Source organism: Cupressus sempervirens, chromosome 9, assembly GCF_028749045.1.
Source record: "Cupressus sempervirens isolate cs-2001-9-10 chromosome 9, ASM2874904v1, whole genome shotgun sequence".
NCBI lineage: Eukaryota > Viridiplantae > Streptophyta > Pinopsida > Cupressales > Cupressaceae > Cupressus > Cupressus sempervirens.
The window spans coordinates 400,665,248-400,687,715 of NC_143126.1; positions in this window are offsets into that span (position 1 = coordinate 400,665,248).

A 22,468-nucleotide genomic window follows, 5' to 3' on the forward strand; every position below is an offset into this window, starting at 1 on the left:
AGAATGTAACTAATGCTATGAAGGCACATAAAGCTAAATCTTTAACTCCAAAGAATAATTGATGCTCTATTGGAGGTGTTACATTCTTTCCAAAATGAATCTACTATAATATGTAACAAGTTCCCCTTTTATTCCTCTCTCTCTCTCTCTCTCTCTCTCTCTCTCTCTCTCTCTCTCTCTCTCTCTCTCTCTCTCTCTCTCTCTCTCTCTCTGATTTTGTATCCAAATCTGGCATTCTCCTCAAATGCATGTTTTGTAATAGATAATAGACTAGTCAATCCTAATTTTAGATACATCTTCCAAATATTCTCTATATTGAATCATGAAATGTCATTGGTCAAAATTTAAGGGCTTATAAATGTAACTTTTGAAAAGGTGAATAAGATTGGAAATTTTTTGGTCTAGACAAAACCTTTTAGCTTTGACTATTGTGTGAGAATCTACATCTATACTTTAACTTGGTTGTTCATGTTAGCATAGTTTAATTCTGTATAGTTCTTTGGAGTAAGTTGTGTTGTCAATGAAAACTTTGGGATTGAAAATAAAATTTGTTTTATTACTTTCCCTATAGTGATTTCACTATCATTTACAATATTATTCCACTTCCTTTGTGCTATAAAAATTAATTTCATTTTCATTTTCATTACTATGTGAGGAAGTTGTGGGATATGATTGATATGAGTTGTTAAATTAGAATCAATATGTTATTGTGGAATCTCAACAAATTGGACAATCTATATGTTGTTTAGTTAATCACACTTCCTTTTCTTATGTAGTGTGTATCAGTAATTAAGCTTGCATAGTTGCATAATGAATTTAATAGTCAGATTAGATTGAATGTAGAAGTTAGATTAACTTTATAGGTTACTCATATACATTCATGGTTGTGGAGGTTGTGAGTCATCATTAGAAATTTGCCTAGGTTTCTAAATTTTTGTGTAGTCTACTTTTATCCTCTTCTTCTCTCTTGTTAAGAGTATACCCCTAAATTATTTGATCTACTAAAAACATAATTCATTTAAAATATTGCACATAAGGGAGTTGTACCTTTCAATTTAGGGGTCCTTGATAGAATACCTATATTGACCCATTCTATTGGTTTTAGTTTAGTCTTCCACCACATTAGGCATGTTAAGTGTCAAGGTATGAACCAAATTTAGGGAAGACAAACTGTTAACCAACAAAGGGATATTTAGAAACTTATTGGTTCACATAAAGGGTCTCTTCAAAGACTTGTAAAGATCACTATTTGGCATGAGAGTTTCCCAAAAAGTTCATTAAAAGAGGAACACAAGATTTATCAGACTAAAAATTAATTTGGAAAAGAAACATCAATGCCTTGGCCACATAATCTAAATATGGTCAAGGTAGAAAAGAAAGAAAAAAGAAATTGTAAAATGTAATTAAATATAGGGATACACACTTCTAAATTTATGTCGTATTCTATACAATGAAAAAAAGACTTCAAGGAAGAATCAAGTGGAAACATGTGAGCTCTATGAATCAAGTTAAAAAATGTTATGAAAGACTCAAAGAAAAGAGATCAATAACTCATTAAGATCCCTTAAAATGGATTCTCTCATCTGGTCATACACAGATGGATAAATAGGTTTTTTGGGATTTCCAATTCTTGTGCCGATTGAGAAAATGATTTTTTCTGAGTTGCTAGAAACTCATGATAGGTGAAACCTTGAGAAATCAAAAAGAATTGGAAAAATAAGAACACACTAAGCCCGAGGATTCAAGATTATGAAGTTTCAGCTTCCAATAGACTTGAAAGCTACTTATAAAATTTGGATCCGATTGTCACTTGACACATGTTAGAAGAATGCTTGTTGATGAAGAAATACCTTGTCATTTCTTCCCTTTTGTCGGGGCTATTTTTTGTGGTCTTCCAACACATGCCCCATTTTGAGTCACAAAATGGAGAACCCATAATTTCTCTTTGAGACACCCAGTCAGGGCCTTAGTTAATTAGGACCCTCTTCTAGGTCTAAGTCAATCTCTAGTCCTTGTTCAAACAATATCGAGTAGTATCGAAGGGTCGAAAAATCAATTTTTGGTTTCTAAGTGTATAATGTGCACACATGCACATGTACACTAAGCACACATATATGCACTCACCTCCCGCTAAGGATACACACATTGCACACCCTTGAAGGTACATACTATCATTCCCTAGTCTATAAATAGACCCTAGCCACCTCTTCTTGGTCACTTGTCTTTTTCTATCTCTCTGATCACCATACCTTTGTGAGCTCTACTACTTTGAAACTCTGTTGCTCTAAAAGTCTATTTCAACCTAATAGGTAAAATGCAAAATTTGGAGATGTGCACATGTGCACCTTGAAGAGATACACATGTGTGCACCAAGACAAACCAAAAAAACCCCCCTTTTATAAAAATAAAATAACTTCAACACATTCATAGGTTTGTAGTTGTGCACACACGCATGTGTACAAAGTGCACAACTCTACACTTTGTTTTAAAGAGTTCACATTGTAGTGCATATGCACACTTGCACACATGAACTAGGTATACATGTGCACATATTAGACTCATTAGGGGTTTTTGATAAGTTTTGTCTATTTTTGTTTAGTTTCTCGTCAGTCTAGATCTCATTTGAGGGTCATCATAGTTTCTTGAGATTATACTTATAAAATTTATCCCTTTTATGCAGATTTAATGACATCATATTTATCCTCCATGGAATAAAATATGACACCAAAGCTAGTAGCTTTCAAGTATCAAGGAGCACCAAAGAGATCCAAATTCCAAGATAAACACACTTAGATCTAAGACACCAAATTGGGGCACATTGATTGGAACATCTTTCTCACCCTATGTAAAAAACCTAAAGAGAGGTAAGAAATGATGTTAGATCTGATCCAAAGTGGGTTTCTAAGAATGGCTTCTCACCCAACATTAGTTCAATCATCTAAACTGATCATGACCTTAGCTCATCACTATGTACCAAAAGAGAAGGTTATCAAGAGTCTGACTGGGGAGATAGTGTTGGACCTTAGGCTTTGAAATATTAAAAAGGTCTTCCATCTTCCATAGGAAGATCAATACCCTCAAATCACCTATGAGTGTACAAATAGATGGTATAGGGAGAATGAAACATAGGCCAAGGAGTTGGTACAATCAAAGTACTTAATTGATAAAACAACCTTGGGGAGAAGAGTTGGAAAGGTTGACATGACATGAAGTACCTAATTGACTAAAACCATTAGGATAGGAAGGATGTCAATTGACTAGGCTACAATCCTAAGTGATAACCTAGATGAGAAATTTATTTTGATGAAGAATGATTGCCTTTTCTACAAGACCTCTTATATGATATATCTATCTACGAAAAGAACCACAAATTATCCAAGATTATATAGAAAAGGGAGCATGCAAGATGCAAATGCTTGGCCTTATTTTGTGTACCCATAATTGGTAAAGAAGAAGCTTCCACTGCAAATTGTGGAATATAGGGTAGTCAATGATGGTTTTATATTTTCCATCATTAGGTTCATTGAGGGAGTATGTGAATAGAATATCAGTGGAATTTTCCCCTTGGATAACATAGGCAAGTGCATATTAAATACAATTTGAAACATTCACCTTTCTCTAGGTAACTTAGGGACCCTCTTGTGCCCAAAGAAGCTTCTACAACATCCATCATAAAGACTTATATTATTGGAGATAGCAAGTTAACTAGCCTCTGCATATGACTAGGTTTAAAAGATACATAAGAAGAATTTGGTATGGCCAATCACTATTAGAGCCTTTGAGGTAAAGAAAAAGTAGGACATTTCCACATTTGATTTATAGTGGGATCTATATCCTTTGGAGGATTACCAAGAACCTTACCCATACATTGATAACATTAGGATGGTACAACACTTGGTGGGTAACAAGTTTGTGCTAGAAGATGCACTAGAAGATCACTTGATGAGTATAGTAGATGACTATAAAGTTTGTATTAGGGACTATTGTAGAATGAGCCTACAGTTGACTGAAAAGGTATTGAACATGGAGATACCCCTCAAATCATGGGACAAGGATTTCCCCAAGATATTAGATCCCTTGTACAATAGGGACAAAATTTACGAAAATCCCATTATAAATGTAGAAATTGGACATGAGGAGCACAATGATATCAATCACGAGGGATGACATGTAGTTGAGCTAACAAGAGAATGGATTAGGAAGCCTTTCTAGATGGATCCAACTCCTCAAGCCCTGTCTCTTCAAGCTATAACTCAACCTAAAAAAGGTAAAGGAAAAAAGGTCACCATAGCAAGCTACCTTTCCAAAATACTAGTAAGGGCAGAGACTATACACCAACATGAGAGGGAGGTTGAGTATTTCAAGACACAAAAGGGTATGGACAAGAAGAGAAAGGGAGCCCCTTAAAGAAGAGAGAAAAAGGAAGAAGCCTAAGTAAAGCTAGCTACCATAGAAGGAGAAGCCCAAATTAAGTCAAAATAAGCCCAACCTAAGAAAAATTGGGCTCAACAGGCATAGGAAGGAATTCCACCACCTCAAGCTAAGGCTAAGGTAGCCACCATAGAAGGAAAAGTTGCCCCGTCGATACCTAAAAGAGCCAGAAAGGAGATGATGGTGGTAGGTGCAAAGAGAAGGAGACTAAAGAAAAAGAACACTCCCTCACCACAAGTGTTAGAAACCATCCCTAAGGTGGTAGATGAGGAGGACGGGGAGCGAATAGAATTTTTCCCTTTGAATAAAGGGACTCACTTAGCTATAGCTTCAGAGGAAGAGAGAAGAAGGAGCTTGAATCAAACATTTCCTTTTGTACCTTTGGAGCCTATTCATGTTGAGACCTTAGAAGATAAGAAACAAAAGTGGGTTTAAGAGATGGAAGGTGAGGGGGAAAATATTTCTAATCTCTCAAATTTTGACTTCATGCCTGTGGGTACTGAGATGGTGGGAGAGAGGATACAAGATAATCCTGGAATGAGACTTTGGAGAAGATTAGAATCAACTACCTCCTCTACTAGAAGGACCTCTTGGCATTCCTCCTCCACCAGCATAGGATATGCTAGAGGTAATGGATAAAGGATCAGTAGCCCTACCTCCTTCGATGGTTGAACTTGAGAGTCAAATCCTAGAGGAAGGAGAATATGTGTAGTTATATGACAATGAAGTATTTGAGGAAGGATAGATTATAGAAGAAAGGACAAAAAATTTCTCCTAATATAGAGGCTAGTTCCCCAACCCAACATGACATAGAAGCTCACTCTAAAGTTCTTCCTTGATACAAGAAGACTCTGGAGAGGAATGATAAGGGAAATGAACTTGTAGCAGAACCTACCTCTTCAACATAATACATGTCACCAATGGGGACAACACCATCATGGCTTAAGAAAGAGGTCATGTTTAGACACAAGAGATAGATGGAATTAAAATAAGAAGGCATAATAGAGCTAATAAAGGTGATTAAGAAACCTAAGCCACCTATGGGTGATGCTAGAACACTTGCCTTTATAATGAAGAACTAGGATTAGGACCTTATAGTGCATATCACCATTTCATCTCCCGATGTAGACATAAAATATTTGATTCCAAAATAATATTATATGAAGGAGGTCATACTAGGAAAACCCATGGTGGATACTGTAAAAGTTTTGATTACCATGTGCCTCAAACAATTGTTTTCACACCTTGAAAAGGATGAGTGAGAGATTTTAATGCTTCAAAAATAGAATGAATTATTCAGGGGATAATTAAATGAAGTTGTAGCTCTTATAGACCTTGCAAATTTTGAAATTTCTCTAGGATCTACATTGTATAGGAAAGAAATGGGGCCACCAATGGGTTCATTTTTAGACGTTGTTAGAAATTGCATCACACTTTTGAGAAAAGAGGAGTGAAAATAATAAAAGGTAATTTGAACCTTCTACACAACATCCAGACTAATCCCAAAAAACTAGTTTCCATTACAAAGCAATATTTTGGGCTGATGGATGAAGTACTTACCTGGGCCAATGATTTTTAAGCACTAAAATCTATCAAATGGAAAAGGTATCAAATGCTAATGGAGATATATTTGACAAAGAAGTTAGATAAATTAGATGATTGGATAGAGAAGATATGTTGGGTAAATAAAGTCATGGAAGGACTATACAAAGATATTCAACAAATAAAGAATAAGGCTTAAGAGTAATTTATGGAAGGAGACAAATACTACAACATTGCTAGCCTTGCGATTTTTGAAGATGAGTCAAGGACTAACTTTCCTCATTGAAAATAATAGTTCAACAATTCAAGGATACATTTGAAATAGCTTTGTCTAAGCATGACATCAGACAAGCATTCAAAATAGAAGAAGCATTGTTAGAAATAGATTCTAAGCTTGAGGATTTTGCTGATACAAGGATAGAAGTAAGCAACTACCAACAAGTAGTTTGAAATAATATGATTCATTAGATTTACAAAAGGCTAAGGAAGTAGGTAAGATAATAGAGAAGCTCAAAAGAAAACATCCAAACATAATTTTGGTATAAAGGAAAAGAAAATCTAGATGTTGGATATCAAGTTTTGACACTTGAAATAATTTTTGGATTTTTGGGTCCTGCCTCCAAGGTGCAATTTTTGAAGGTGCACTTTTTGAAAGGTGCACCAACAAATTTAAAGAAGTAGTTCACCAATAGTTAACTACTAATTTCTATTTTAGAGTAGTCCATGCATCAAAATGAATTTTGATGGAAGTTCAACTCCTGACGACACCAAGAGAAGTCTGAGCATCTATTTTTAGAGCTCTCAACAACTTTAAAGAGCCAGTTCACCAATAGTTAACTACCAGTTTCCATTTTAGATTATTCCATGCATTAGAATACATTCTGATGGAAGTTCAATTCTTGAAGACACCAAGAGAAGTTTGAGCATCTATTTTTAGAGCTCTCAATGATTTCTAGACCATCTCATGGATTACATCGTCTTATCTCCTTCTTCTTTGATTGTTCTAAATGATGTAAAGGCTCATGCACCCATTAATTAATATAAAAAATGGTGGAGACCTACTTAGCACCATTTTAGAGAGTTAATTTGTATGCAAATAACTTTATTTTATTAGTTTTTTAAGCATGAGTTGCATTAGAGGAGCTCTCACTCCTAATACAAAGGGAGGATATGATTTCTTTTAAATATATGAATGCAATAGGCATTCAAGGATGATTTTTTGATGCAATAATATATACTATTTGGTAATCTCATTTTGAGTGTAGTAAATCTTGTTGAAGTGTGTTATTTTGTGAATACATGTTCATGAATAATAATGGAGCTAATGGTTTTATTGCATTTTTATAATTTTGTGATCTTTTAGTTTTGATGTTTGCCTTATGTTGATGAATTTCATTGTTGCGATGAATTGGAGAAAGGATCACTATTGTCATTACATAGCATTTTGTCTTGTGTGAGTGCACTTTGTGTGGCCTCATGATTTGATGAAACATGAAACATATTTTGATTTTAATTGAATTTCCCATCGATGATTGCATCAGTGGCATTTAGGAAGTGTTGCTCCTAATTTCATTAGTTTCCAACCATATCCTTTTGAAAATTTAATTCACATACGTGTTGTTACTTTGTCTTATGTCCATTGGAAATTTTCCTTTTAGTAAATTTCTCTAAATCTCTTAGTAATCTATCTTCATTATTTTACTTTTAGAATACTTGGTTGAAGTAGAAATTCATATAGTTTCATTGGTTAGAAATTGCATTCATCATTAAAATAAAAAATACAAAAATTTTATCTCTTTTGTGGTTACATTTTAGCAAAGTTGTGTAGATTGGTGGGTATGTACCATGAAAGGCCTCCTTGTAAACATTCACATTTATCTTCAATTGAGTTACCTAGTAGGTTGAAAAACAATCATCTAGAACCTTGGAGTTGGTCATTGATCATCTTTTCAAAAGAGAGATCTGAAAGGATTTTTGTCATTAAGCATTGTGCAAAATAACTGCTCAACAAGCTTCAACTAAGATCTAGATCTATCAAAATGACCTGCCTTATTTCCCATAGGCCTTTATACTTAGTTCCATCCTCTCCACTCAATCTAGCAACCTCAAAGTCTTCAACAACTTCTTCATAATCATCTTTGGTACCCATATGTTGAGGTACACCACCTATAGAACTTATGATCTCAGTGATCATATCACTCTTCATCAGCAACATCTTAGATATGAATTCTACTTTAATCTTCTATGAGATCCTTTCTTCCACAACATCACACAAATCTTCAAATTCCCTATGGTCCAATTGTCACTAGTAGAATTGGCCTCATTTTTTGACAAAAAATGGTCAAATTGTCAACTCATGTTGATCAAATGGTCTGCAAATTTTTATTTCACCTTTTTCCTCATTAAAACTTTGACCAAGTCTTGTGAGTGTCAGAATTTTGGCACACAATTTGGTCAAAAATGGCCTCCCTTGTTAATGAGAATAGTCATCAAACTTTCAATTAAACTTGGTCAAACTTTTGACCAGGATCTAAAACCCCCATAGACATTTGGGTTGATGCTTTGGTCAAAATTTTAACCAAGTTTGTTTAAAATTTCAACCAATGCTGACCCTCAATCAACCGGGATGCCAAACCCACAATGGCATCCTGGTTGATGCATTGGTCAAAAATTTGGCCAATGTTGGTAAGAATTGGTCAAACTTTTGACAACATGTTTTGTTTAAAAAAAAATTACCCAAAGATAAATATCCAAAGTAATCACTGATGATAGCCTAGTTAGTGATTAGTTTGGATATTTATCCTCAGGTCTTTGGCAGTCCACCTATACCATAATCTCAACTACTACATACACCATGAGTACCACAAATCAAAACTTACCAAATATATTAGGCATGGATGTCAGAGCATATTTTATGCATTAGGCATGTGAGTTAATCTTATCATATTGATACTTAGCTCCCTCACACCCGCATGTTCATAAAAATCAAGATAAAAGGAAGAAGGAACTAATTTTCCTTTAGATCCTTATTCCAAGAACTTAGTAGTTTGTGCCATGTTTATATTAATATTTCACATCACCCTATGATTCATCATCAAGAAGATAACATTAATAAGAAAAAATCTATACAATTTTATCTATACTTTCTATGAATACCATTGATACAATGGACATTGAACGAGCAAAATATGTCAAAGGTAAAACATAAAAAACACGATTGAATCCACACACAAAATAGAGGATACCCATAACGATTGATATCATATTCATAAAATGATTGATGCTCCTACGACAGAAGGCCTCTACTAAATGATTAAAGCACCAAGATCAAGATGGGCCAATGCATTTGTATAATTATAGATAGCTTCTAGGAAAAGTTATTTTAAGTGTTAGAAAAAGTGCTAATTGATTCATTTTTTACATTATATGTTTAGACCATGAGTCGCCATTTTGTTCTAGACAATTTTCCAACAAGTTCACACTAAATAAAACCCAATAAGGCTTTCATAGTGCAAAGACTGCAAATAGAATTTCATTAAACAATATTCCTCACTACTCTAAGAAACTAACACCTCCAATGACAAAAAAAGGGTACCCATCACGCTTAATATAATATTCATAAAATGATTGAAGCTCCTAGCAACACAAGGCCTCCACTAACTGATTAATGATTAAGCCACCAATATTAAGGTGGTCCATGCATTCATCTAGTTACATATGGCTTCCAGGAAAGTTTTTTTAAGTGTAGTATAATTTCTAATCAATTCACTTTCAACATTATAAGTTTCAGATCGTGCATCACCATTTTATGCTAGACAACTTACTGCCAAGCTCACACTAAATAAAACCCAATATGAATTTCATAGTGTAAAGAGCCCAAATAGAATTTCATTAAAAATATTCCTCACTACTATAAGAATTCAATCTATTCTTTATGCTCACATGTAGACAGAATGCAATCCATAACATGAAACTCTGTAGTTAATGCTTCTCCTGAGTTCACAATTTCCATTTGAAAAAATAAGTTCAATAAAAATAATTTGAAATGTTCATAATTAGAAAAATTTAAACTAGTTGAGGAAGACAACATAGACACCATAGGTTAGACATTGGACCTATACTATTAGATTCATACAAGCCATTGCACTTTCCTCCATCTCAAATATGACATACTACAAATTTGGAATAGTGAAGACACCAAGATTGCCAAGACTACAAATTTCAAAAGCAACTACCTATTTTATCACCACTTTGATAGGGGGCAGTCAATTCTTTTACAAGAACATGAATTGGAAAAATAGGAAAATATAAAAATTAAATACAAAAAAAAGATGGCATAGCACAACTTTGAACCAATAATTAAGTTAAATGTTAAGAACATGTAAACATTGAAAATCTTCAATTTCATAAATGTCCCAATAATATTTTACTTTGTAATGGAACCTACAAAAGTAGACAAATCATACCACACAAGAATACACCCTACCTATGGATACAATATATGATTCCTAAAGATATTACAAAATTTCAAGAATTTCAAAAGACTTGTTGCATTGACATCAACTTGGGTAATGTGAAAATCAGTCTAAATAAGCACCCAAGCCATTTCAACTACATTCAACATCCAAAAACCTTGTCAATGTTCTAGATTCCCTACAAATAAAAGAATAAATAGTCAGTGTACTTGCTTCTCCATCTAATATCATTAGCTACTGTAGTGATAATCATAACCCCTAGTAGAATGTTGAGAACTTGGACCATATCCTCTAGTTGGGGCTAAGTGACCAATCCTCAAACCATAAACTCTACCAGTGCTAGAATGACTAATACTTGGACCATAACCTCTACTTGGGCTAGAATGTGAAACATTTGGACCATAACCTCTAGTAGTCCCTGCACTTGGACCATAACCTCCAATGGAATGTCCATCATGCCTAGTATTTTTCTGTGGGGAAGTGTACATAGAGTATGTTTTAATGTCTTCCATCTCATCATCAACATCTTCTTCCTCCTTCCTTGCATCATCATTCTCATGGTCCTGCCAATACACAACTTAACTAAGAAAATTTGAAACTTCATATCAAGCACTACTATTATTTCAAGCTTACATGGAAAAAATGAAAATCAATCATTACCTCATGTTAATGTCCAGAAAATAAGTAGATATTTAGTATTTACTAGTTTATCCAAAGAAAAACTTATAAAAGTTGAGCTCGACTTACACTATGCATCATATCATTGTTAGACACGTTGTTAACGTCAGCCAAAAATAAATCTACAAGAGTGGCCTACAAGATGGACAATCTAAAATTAGATAACATTCTAGTCAATAGAATATAGTTTACATAAAAGAAAAAATAAAATACATAACAAGTCATACAAGGAGCTGTAATAGAATCCAGATATTAGCATCAACATCTTTGGGGCACTAAAAAATAAAAGAAATCTTGTAAAATGCAATAATAAAAAATAATTTTTTTAGTCGGAAGCAATTTGCATAGTTCATATATTGTCAAAAACATATACCTGATATATGCAATAAGTCAACTTTCAACTTGAAACTTTATAAATTATCATGTTTTTCTATAAAAAATATCTTAGAAAGGCCAACATTAAGAACAAGTTTTTAAAATGGGACTAATGTACTAGGCATACATGACATCTTCAAAGTTATCAACATGTTTCTTACTTTGCCAAGCCAATTCTCAAAATTGGCTTCATCAACACCTAATCTAATTTTATCCTAAGTGCACCCTTAAATAGGCATTATCAAGACTCAAAATGGACAAAATAAATCTACTACATAAAGAGTTTTTATCCTAAAATTGAAAAAAAAATTACACAAAAGAAACTCCTGAATCTAGATAGCCATGAATACAAACTTCCAAGAATAGAACTCATGTTCTTGTTTACTGTAGGCACTACTAAAGTGTACCTAGGTTCCACATATGAACCATGTTGGAGGTGTTCTAATCTAACACTATGAGCACAATAAATAACTATGAGCTCTATAATCAACTTGCAAAGCCAGATGGCTTCATAACTACTAGCATTGCTGTCATGTACTCCACCTCTACTAAACTCCATCACACTAAAGATTGTTTCCTTTCTATCTAAGATATGAATTCAAAAATGAAACTAAAGCAATATCCTAAAATCCTCTTCCTATCACCTGCATCTCCTACCTAGTCAAAACCCACAATTCCCTGCAACATCAACTCATCATTCTTTAAATATCTCATACCAAAATGTACTATGCCCTTCAATTGTAGTAACCCACTGTATCTACCTTGACCATTAATAACCCATTGTATCCACCTAAATATCTCATAAAAAAATGTATATCTAATCAAGTATTAAAAAGATGTATTGTGGAACCAATCAACTGCCACTATAACCAAACAATCTTCCAAATCTGAATCCAACTCAGATACAATTTTAGATTTAGTTTTGTTAGATTGTGGCCTATAGGGTTCAACTAAAGTTTTATTAAATATGGATACAGTGGATACCACTCCTTTATCAAAGATGGTGATGCTAATAATGGATGAATTGAAGGCAATCACTAACCTCAAGGTTCAATTCTCTATAGTGTGGTAAATAAGGTCCCTAACTCTTGGTTATATGTATTATTTCAACTTTCTCATTATCACTATTATTGTGTGATAATAAAAACCTCTGCCCCTCCTACAACTATATTGTCCTTCTGACATTTTTTAATGGGTGAGGAGACCTATTACTAACCCCTATTTTCCTTATCAAAGGAAGAAAAATATGTTTACTTGATGTGAAAGTTTTAGAATCAAGGCAAAGATAGTTATAAAACAAATATGAAAGATGTGAACTAGAAGGGTAGAAAATTATTGATATAAGATTATTTTGAAGAGAAGAACCTATAATGGAGCAATAATTATTTTTTCAATGATGTCAAACCTACTACCTACTGGTGAGACATTTTCTTTTTGGTTTGAAAGCAATCATTTAGTTAATTGATGAGAGGATTTGAAAATAGGAGATACAAATAGCACCTAGAGAAAGGTTGAGTTATTTGGTATGTAAAAGAAGCCCTATGACCAAGTAAGACATTGATACTATAGTGTATTGTTTATCTCCTTAAAGTATAAAAGGAAAGATTACTCAAGTTAAGACTCAAAAAAGATCAAGTAAGAAAAGTGTCTACTAAGCCTTGTTGAGTAGTCAGTGCAAACCAGATAGAAATCAATGCAAGACAAGTGAAAACCAAGAGGTGTTGAGAAAAGATAAAAAATAGTACAAGTCGACTAATTGTTAGTATGTGTTGAGTAAAGTGTAGTTGCTATCAAGCATCAGTAAACTTAAGTGTTTGCTGAGTGAACTAGTGTTGGTTGAGTGACAGAATAATATAGATGTTGAGTGACAATAAACAATGTTAAATCAAAAATTTGACAAATCTGAGTTGACTATTTTGATTTGTTGAATTATGTGAAGTGTGTGACAGATAACTATGATGAGATGGTGGCATATAATTCAAGGTAAACCATTTTGAGGTGAATAAAAGAAATATTGTAGAAGAGGTTTCTAGAAGTGGGTAGATTCATTGTATCCTACCTAATCCTACCTAACCCTAAAATGGATGAATATGGTTAAGCATAAAAAGATCTAAATTCACTATTTATAGAGATAGTTGGTTAGAAGAGAAGGTTGTCATATGCAAGAACCTAAGGAAGATAAGGAGTCTATGGTATTGCTTCATTTAGTGGCCAAACAAAGGTGACTACAGTTGACCTGCAAAGCAAGAAGACTTAAGAGTATGAATGCTTTAAGGGTGAAAAAGATATCAAAGTTGAAGAGTATGAATTCCAAGTAGAATGGAGGGCTAAAAAAAAGATTTGTAATCTGTAAGTGAGTTATAATTTGCTATTAGATCAAGCCTTACTATTACTTTCTAATAATTATGTTAGACTAATATAAATCCATTGGATTAAGGTTGACCTAATAGTCATTTGCAAATCCTTTAACCAGGTGACATTCTAATGGAATGGTCTAAAGCCCTCTAACAAGGCTCACTCCTAATAGGGTGATTAAAATCCTTTAATTGGGTCACATTTAATAGTGTGTATTGTAACCTTTAACAAGCTTGGCCTTTCACAGGGCATCACTTTAGAAGAGTGAGAATTAATAGCATGTTACTAGTGGTTTTTCCCAAACTAGGTTTCCACATAAAATTGTTGTGTCAAATTGTGTGAATGTTCTTATGTTGTTTCGTGTTTATATTTCTACCAAGTTGTTTTGACCTAGGATAGTAACATACAAAGTTTAAGTATTATATGATTTAATGGATGCATGCATATTAAGTTTTTATGGATATGGGTCAAATAAGCATTGAAAAATTTTATTTGTACATCTGGACCTTGGATAATTGATTAACCCCTCTCTTAGTTATTCTAAAGAATTCCAACAATTGGTATTAGAGTCATAGTGCTTGAGAGGACTAGTTTGAAGGCACTTGAAATAAAAGATCAAGATGTCCAAAAGAGAGATACCCAAGCTTTACAAGGAAAACTTCCTTGCACGAAAAGTTCTAATGAAGCTACACCTAGGAGGTCTTGGAGACCAGGAACAATCTTCTTAGAATATATAGTCCATTGATATAACTGGGGGGGGGGGTGTGAATCAGTTATCCAAATATTATCACAATTATCAACCTTATATAAAATTAACCGTATGAGTAATATAAACTAAAACCACAACAAGATACTCATACACAATAGCACTCAATATGTTAACTAAGGAAATTCTTGATCAAAGGGAAAACCCTGATGGGGATGGGGATGGTACCCACAAGATGGTGTACTAATATAAATATTCCTTTTTAGAGGATGGACCCTATTAAGATTCTATAAATACATTTAGTACATATGAGTCCCTGTTATGAGACTTTGAATCCCTATTAGGATATTCCAACCCTATTAGGAGTTGTGAAAGATGGCTAGATCCACTACCCAAAAAACTTCAAGGGAAAGACCAATGAAACCTTTTTCCAAATGATTTCTATATTATTCCTTGTAGAATAATAGAATTATAATGTACTATTCCTTTCTCTTTCCCTATCCTACCAACTAGGCTTCTACTCCTTCTAATCTTGTAACTAGATCAAAAGCCTTACATCCAATAATCCCTTGGATTGCTTACACACACTCATTAAGCACTCTACTTCTTTTTGCACTTCACACTTCATACAATGATTCACAACACTTTACAATCAAGGAAAAGATCTTTCCTTTATACCATATCTTCATCTTGAATCATCCATGAGGCTTTCCCAATTAATTATAGTAATATAATTAATTAATTACAATTACACTAGTACTGTTAGCTCACAGTCTATACAAAACTTCACACATGTGATACTAGGGCTTGTGCACTCACTAACATAATCAGATAACTATCCTTTGTCATTGTTTGACTATGTATCTTCTTATTGCATCTTAAATGTAAGATTGAAAACAAACATCAAGAATTTCTTTCCCAATACTCTATCTGTGCACTGCTCTCTATAATTTTGTGGTTTCACAATGCATGCCCCATTTCTCCTAGAAATGGGGACCCCTTAGTAAGTTTTTTTTTCTTTCCTAGACCCCTAGTCTAGGGTTTGAGTCATTTTTTGGGACTCCACCTAGAGTCTGGGTCAAACCTTAGCCCTTTAATTGAAAAAAATAGATCTTAGAAATTAAGAATTTTGGAGGAAAAGGGAGTTTTTAGTGTGAAAGGGTGCAATTGCACACCTAGTGCACATGCACACCCTTCTAGGGTGCACAGGTGTGCTAAATGCATAAATGTGCACTTGTCTCCCTTTCAAGATGCACACCTCCACACATGTGTAGGTTCACACCTCCAAAGGGTGCACACCATCCTAGGCCTATAAAATCCCAAGATCCTCTCCCCTTCCCTCATTTTTCTCCTCTTAGCTTTTGTGAGTGCACCACCACACCCCTAGAGGTCCACAAACTCCACCCATTTGCAAACACAAAAAAAGAAGTTAACAACACAAAGGTGTGCACATGTGCACCTTTGTTCACATTAAAACTTTAAAAAATCACCTAATGAAAAATGGAAGGTGCACATGTGCACAACTTCCCAAGGTACATACATGTGCACCTTTCCCACACCAATGTAAAAGCCTAAGGTAATGGTGTGCACATGTGCACCTTGTCAAGGTGTGCATGTGCACACCATTTTTTAACCCTTAACACTAAACACAAAGGGTGCACAAATTCACACCCCATAAAGGTGCATATGTGTGCACCCTTAGCCTTGTAAGTCCACTTAGCCCCCCTCTTTGTAGATGTAAAATGCATGTGCATAGTAGTGCAGATGTGCTTGTGTGCACTCCACAAGGTAGGTGTGTAATTATGCACTAAAGAACCCTTTAAGGGTTATTTAACACACCTAGTGCACCTATGAAGGTGTGCTAAATTACATATTAGAGTAAAAAAAGGAGGTTTTAAGTGGTTTTGTTAGGTTTTGGTGTTTTGGGTTTTTTTTTGGTAATTAGGGTTTGTTTAGGGTTTGACTTTAAACTTTCTAGACTAATATTTTTATGTTTTATGTAGATAAAATGACTTTCCCATCATCCTCATTTGAAGAGAAGATGGCTCCAAAACTAGTTGTTTTCAAATTTCTAGGTGTATTGAAGAAATCATGCTTTCAAGATGACCATTTAGAGATTAGAGATATTGGGTTGGGACACATAGACTAGAACAAATTCTTGGCACTTTGCAATAAACCTAACAAGAGGCCCCCAATGGTCTCAACACTTATCAGATCAAGGTTGGTTAATGCAGCATCACATCCAACATCATTATAATATTTAGAGCTTGTAATGACATTAGCAAAAAACTATGTGTTCGAAGAAAGAGTTGTCAAGATTATCACAGGGAAGATCATCTTAGACCTAAGACCAAGGAACATCAAGAAAGTTTTTCATCTCTTGAGAGAAGATCAATATGTGAGGATAACTTATCATCAAGTAGAAAGATGGTATAGGGAGAATGAGAAGAAGGCAACATAAATCGTACAATCATCATTCTTGATTGATAGAATTCTGGTGGGACAAAGAGTAGGCAAGGTAAGTTGAGCTGTTGATTTGCACGATGCTTAATGGCATGAATCCTTTCAAACTCCTCTCTTGAAAAGTTGATTTGGGATCAACTCCAAGGTTCTAGGTGATCTTGAGACCTACTAGAATTCATTTAGTAGAAGATAAATGTATATGTTCATAGGGAGGCCTTTGCTAGTTCAAACCAATTTTGAATAAGATGTCTAATTTGTTTGCTATTTCAAAATTAACCACAAAAGAGATATATTTTTTGGTATTTTCTATTTTTAAATTAATGCAATCTAATAATGAAAATATATGAATTCCTAATTTAACCAAGGATTAGAAAATCAAATAATGAAGATTAGGTAACAAGAAGTTTAAGAAAATGACTTGAAAAGTAAATTCCTATTGGACATAAATCATGGAAACAACACGTCTACAAGTTAAGCCTTTAAAAAAGATCAATAGGTAATTAATGAAAATAGGAGCAATACTTCCTCAATAATACTGATGCAATTCTTGATGGGAATTTAGTAATCATAAGATGTTTCACTTTTTATCAGATTATAAGGCCACAAAAAGTTTGCTTATGTGAGACAAAAAGCTATGCAGGAACAATATGGTGATCTCTTCTCCAACTATGTACATCAGCAAAATTCATAAACACATGGCAAACACCATAATTAAAAGATCACAAAATCAAATCAACACAATAAAATAATTGGATCCATTACATTCAATGAACATACATTCACAAAATATAACACAATTAGACAAGAATTACTACACTCTAAATGACAACACCAATAGTATATATTATTGCATCAAAATAATGGCCTGGAATACATATTACATCCCTAAATTTATAAGAAATCATCTCTTAAATTTGTGTTGAGAGTGAGAGATCTCTTTATGCAAACATATGCTTCTAAACTAGTAAAACAAATCTATTTATGTACAAACTAACTCTCTAACTGGTGCTAAGTAGGATTCTACTCTTGCTTATATCATTAATGGGTGCATAAGCCTTTACATGTCTTAAAAAAAGAAATCATGAGAAAATAAGAAGAAAAAATTGATTAGATGATGTAGGAGTCTTCAAAGATGCAAAAGATAGAAGCTCCACCTTCTTTGGATGTTAGTAGGAGTTAAACTGTCATTAGAATGCATTTTTGATGCATGAAAAGCTCTAAATTTAGAACTGGTAGTTAACTATCGATGCATCTTTGAAGAAGCACACACCTTCAGAGAATTTGTGCAAGGTGCACAATTCATCAAAAAATCGAAGTTCTCTATTTTGAAAATAGTTTTTGAGTTTTTTCTTAAATGGGGTTTTAGATCACTTTTGTATACATACTCTGATCCTTTTGATGATTTATACCCTCTTTATAGTCAAACACTTTCATGGATTTGAACTCCATCTACTTCTTTAATCTAAAATCCCAAGGCACCTATGTTGAATCATGTCATTAAGAGTTGCATAAGATAAGGAACCTGATCTAGTTTATGTGTCCAACCTCTCTATCTTTGATCTTTAGTTTAAATTGCTTGATTCTTTCTTCTCTCCTACTACTTGATCCTTCCCAATCAAAAACCAAGTGATCTAGATTATCCAAAATGATCAAATGTTTGAAGCTTTTTCATACTTTTCTACAAGTTTTTCTAGGTCCTTTTAACTGGCTTTTTCAAAGGTCTTCTGCTCAAAATTTTCAGTTGATACTTTCATCAGTCCCTAAAATTGGGCAACTAAAGGCTACTTGTTTTAGGGACTAAAATTATATTTTTAGTTCTTCTTTCCAACATGTAAATGGTTTTGAATTCCAAGCTCTAGGTCAAAATTTATGACTCCGACAAGTTAAGGATGCCTTTTATCTACACAAAGAAGAAAACATTAGTCCAAAAAGTTGAAAATCAAACCTTAAAAAAACCATAAATGCTAAAAAACCTAGCCCAAAACACTTGAAAATAATCAAAATAGTCAATTTCTCCCCCAAAAAGCCTAGACTACAAAATAGAGCACCTAGGAAGAAGCACTAGTGCATAAATTTACCTTAGAAAATTGGAAAAGTGTGCAATTGCACACTAGTACACATTGCACATGTGTGCAACCATACACATGCGTGTCTTCACATTGTGCAAATGAGAGAGGTGATAGGGGTCCTAAGTGTACACCTTCGTATGTACGCACCTTTGAAGGTGTGCACATGTGCATGTGCACATCCCTAGAATAGGGTGAAGTGCACACTTCCATACTTTGTGCACATGTGCACCTTGTTAAGGTGTGTGTGTGTTCACCAATGCACACTTTAAAAGCACATGAAAGTCTTAAAATTGACATTTTTTCTCCTGTCTAATTGCTCGACCCTTTTCGATAAAAGGTCAAGGTTTGACCAAGACCCAAGATAGTCAAAAATGATCAAGGCTTTGGACTAGATGCCTCATAGGGAATTTTAAAAGCAAGGGACCCCAATTTTGTGAATCAAAATGGGGTGCGCATTTTAAAACCAAAATAGGTAGATATGACTAGAGTATATATGAAGGATGATATCAGATACTCCATTCTACTTTTGAGTAGGCATCTCAACATTTGGATGATACATTTCATAGAGATTATTAGAATAGCTAAAATGCCAATTGATTGGGCCACAATACTAAGTGAAAACTTAGATGAGCAGCTACTAGGAGTAAAAACCAACCCCAAGTTTTACATGACATCATACTTGGTGTATTTATTGGTGACAAGGAGAACTGATTATCTAGGACTGTTCAAGATGGGAAGCATGCAAGATGCTAGTGCATGGCCTTATGTGGCATATCACCAACTGGTGAAGAAGAAGCTATTAGACCAGAGCAAGGAATACAAGATAGTGAATGATGCCTTCATTTTTGTAATCATCCAATTCATAGAGGATGATTATGCTAGGAGGATGTCAGTAGAGGTAGCAACAAGGATTGTAGAAATTGGTGCCTACTACATCTAGTTCAAGATATTCAGTTATCTAAGGGTAGCTAGTACAATGGTGAATTTGAAGAAACTCACAAGTTATCCATCAGATAGGCTCATCTTATTGGAGATTGCAAGACAACTCACATTTGCATATGACAGAGTGAGGAAACAACGTAAGAAGACATGGGTATGGCTCATTACTATAGGTCCATTTGAATTAAAGTAGAAGTAGGATATCATGATCTTTGATGTAGAATGGGATCAATATCCCTTGGAAGATTACAAATGCCCTCATATGTATTTTGATAATATTGTTAGAGTTCAACATTTGGAAGGAAAGCAAATTGTTCATGAAGATTTAGTAGAAGACCATTAGATGAACATGATAGATGACTATGATATCCAAATTAAGGATTATTTTAGGATGAATCTATATCTGGCATGAAGCACCTTGAAGATAAAGATCCCACTAAAAGTTGTCCAACAAGACACTCAAGATGTCTTGGATCCCTTGTGTAATCATAAAAAGATATTTGTAGGCATATCATGAATGTAGAGATTGACAAGGAAGAGAATGCAGATATCAATCATAGGGCAATACATATAATCCAACTGATAAGGGATTAGATCAAGAAGTCCTTTAAGCTAGATATAGTTCCTTAGACTATCAACTTCAAAGCTATAGCATGCCTAGTAAAGGGTAAAGGTGCAAAAGTTTTAGTGTCAACATTCCCTACCCAATATCCAATTAGGAAAAATATGGTATATAAATATGATAGGGATGTTGGTTACTTTAGAGTGGACAAACAAAAGAATAAAATGAACAAAGATTTAAGCAAGCTAAGCCCAAAGCTGAAGAAACTCAAGCCCAAGAGGCAACTCAAGCACTTGAGAACCAAGAGCCTCAAAATGAAGAAGCAGCTAAAGCTCATGATATTCCATAAGTGCCTCTAATAGAACAGGAACAAGAACAAGAACAAGAGCTATAGTAGGAAGCATAGGAGGTGTCACCACCTATACAAGAGGAAGAAGCCTCTCCCTCAGCTACTAAGAAAGCTAGGGTTAGACCTACAATTAGAAGGACGAGAAGGAAGAAGTTACAAAGAAAGTTTATACTATTCCTCTAGTCCTGGAAACCATCCCTAAGGTGGATGAAGAAGATGAAGAAGATGAAGAAGAGAATCTCCCATTGAATCAAAGGACACACTTGGCAAGGGCTACCTAGGAAGACAAAAGGAGAAACTCCACCATTACACTAGCATCTATTCCCAAGTAACCTATTAAGGTTACAACTTTAGAGGATGAGAAACAATAGTGGATGGATGAGTAAGAGGGGTAGGGAACATATATTTTCAACATATATGATTTCAACTTTATGCCAGTAGGAATTGAAATGGTGGGTGATAAAATATGAGATACACCCACGAACAAGGATAAATTTAGTGGCTAATATTCACCAATTGGCTAATCTCACTCATTAGGGACCCCAAATTTGGCTTTTTTTTGCACTTTTGGGGTGTCCATGTTGCCAACAGTTTACTAAAATTGGGTCCAATGCTTAAGCTAATCACTAATAATAATACAAAAGTATTTATATTTTAGTGATGATTTCACCAATGGAATCTAATTTTTCTACATAGTAAACTAAATATTTTCACCTACAATTTTCAAGGATTGTCTTATTTGATGGTCATATTCACCAATATTTGGTAAAAATTTAAGTTCCACTACATTTTAAGTATGTAGATTTGACATGTGTCTCTATTCCAAAGAATTTTCATGGAACTTTTTATCCTTTCTCACTTTACTATGAAATAGATTTGATTGGGGACATGTCTTTATTTTGGAAACTTTCTTTAAAACTTGGTATCCTTTTAAAAGTTTGGCTTGAAATAGGATTTAGGCCATTTATTTAGGATTGTCCAATAGTTAAAAATAATAGAGGTGCTTCCCCCAAACCACCATTCAATAATTTGGAGTGAAACTATAATGATAAAAGCAAGCTAAATTTAACCTTAAAGTTTGATAATTAATTAGGCTCCATATAATAATAATGAAAATATTATTTCTAGGTATGTGTACTTTTTCCATGATTTTCATCAATAATGAAAGATTCACCAGGATTTTATATAATTTCCATATGATTGAAAAATAATCGCCAATAAATTAAAAAAAATTCATACTTAAAAATAAAAATTTACCAAAATAAAATTATTTTTTCCCCTAAACTAATGTTTGATTCACCAAAATTTTATAACTTTTTTTTCTAAAGGGGAGTTTCTTAAAGTTATCCCTGCCCATGAACCAACCTTTGGGAGAGGATTGGAACCAAATACCACCTCTACCACAAGGATCTCTAGGTACCTCACCACCATCATTTTAGGATTTGTCATTTTTGGACAAAGGCTCAACCACTCCTCTCTATCCTGTTACTAAAGAAGAGTTAGAAAAAAGGGTAGCCAATGAAG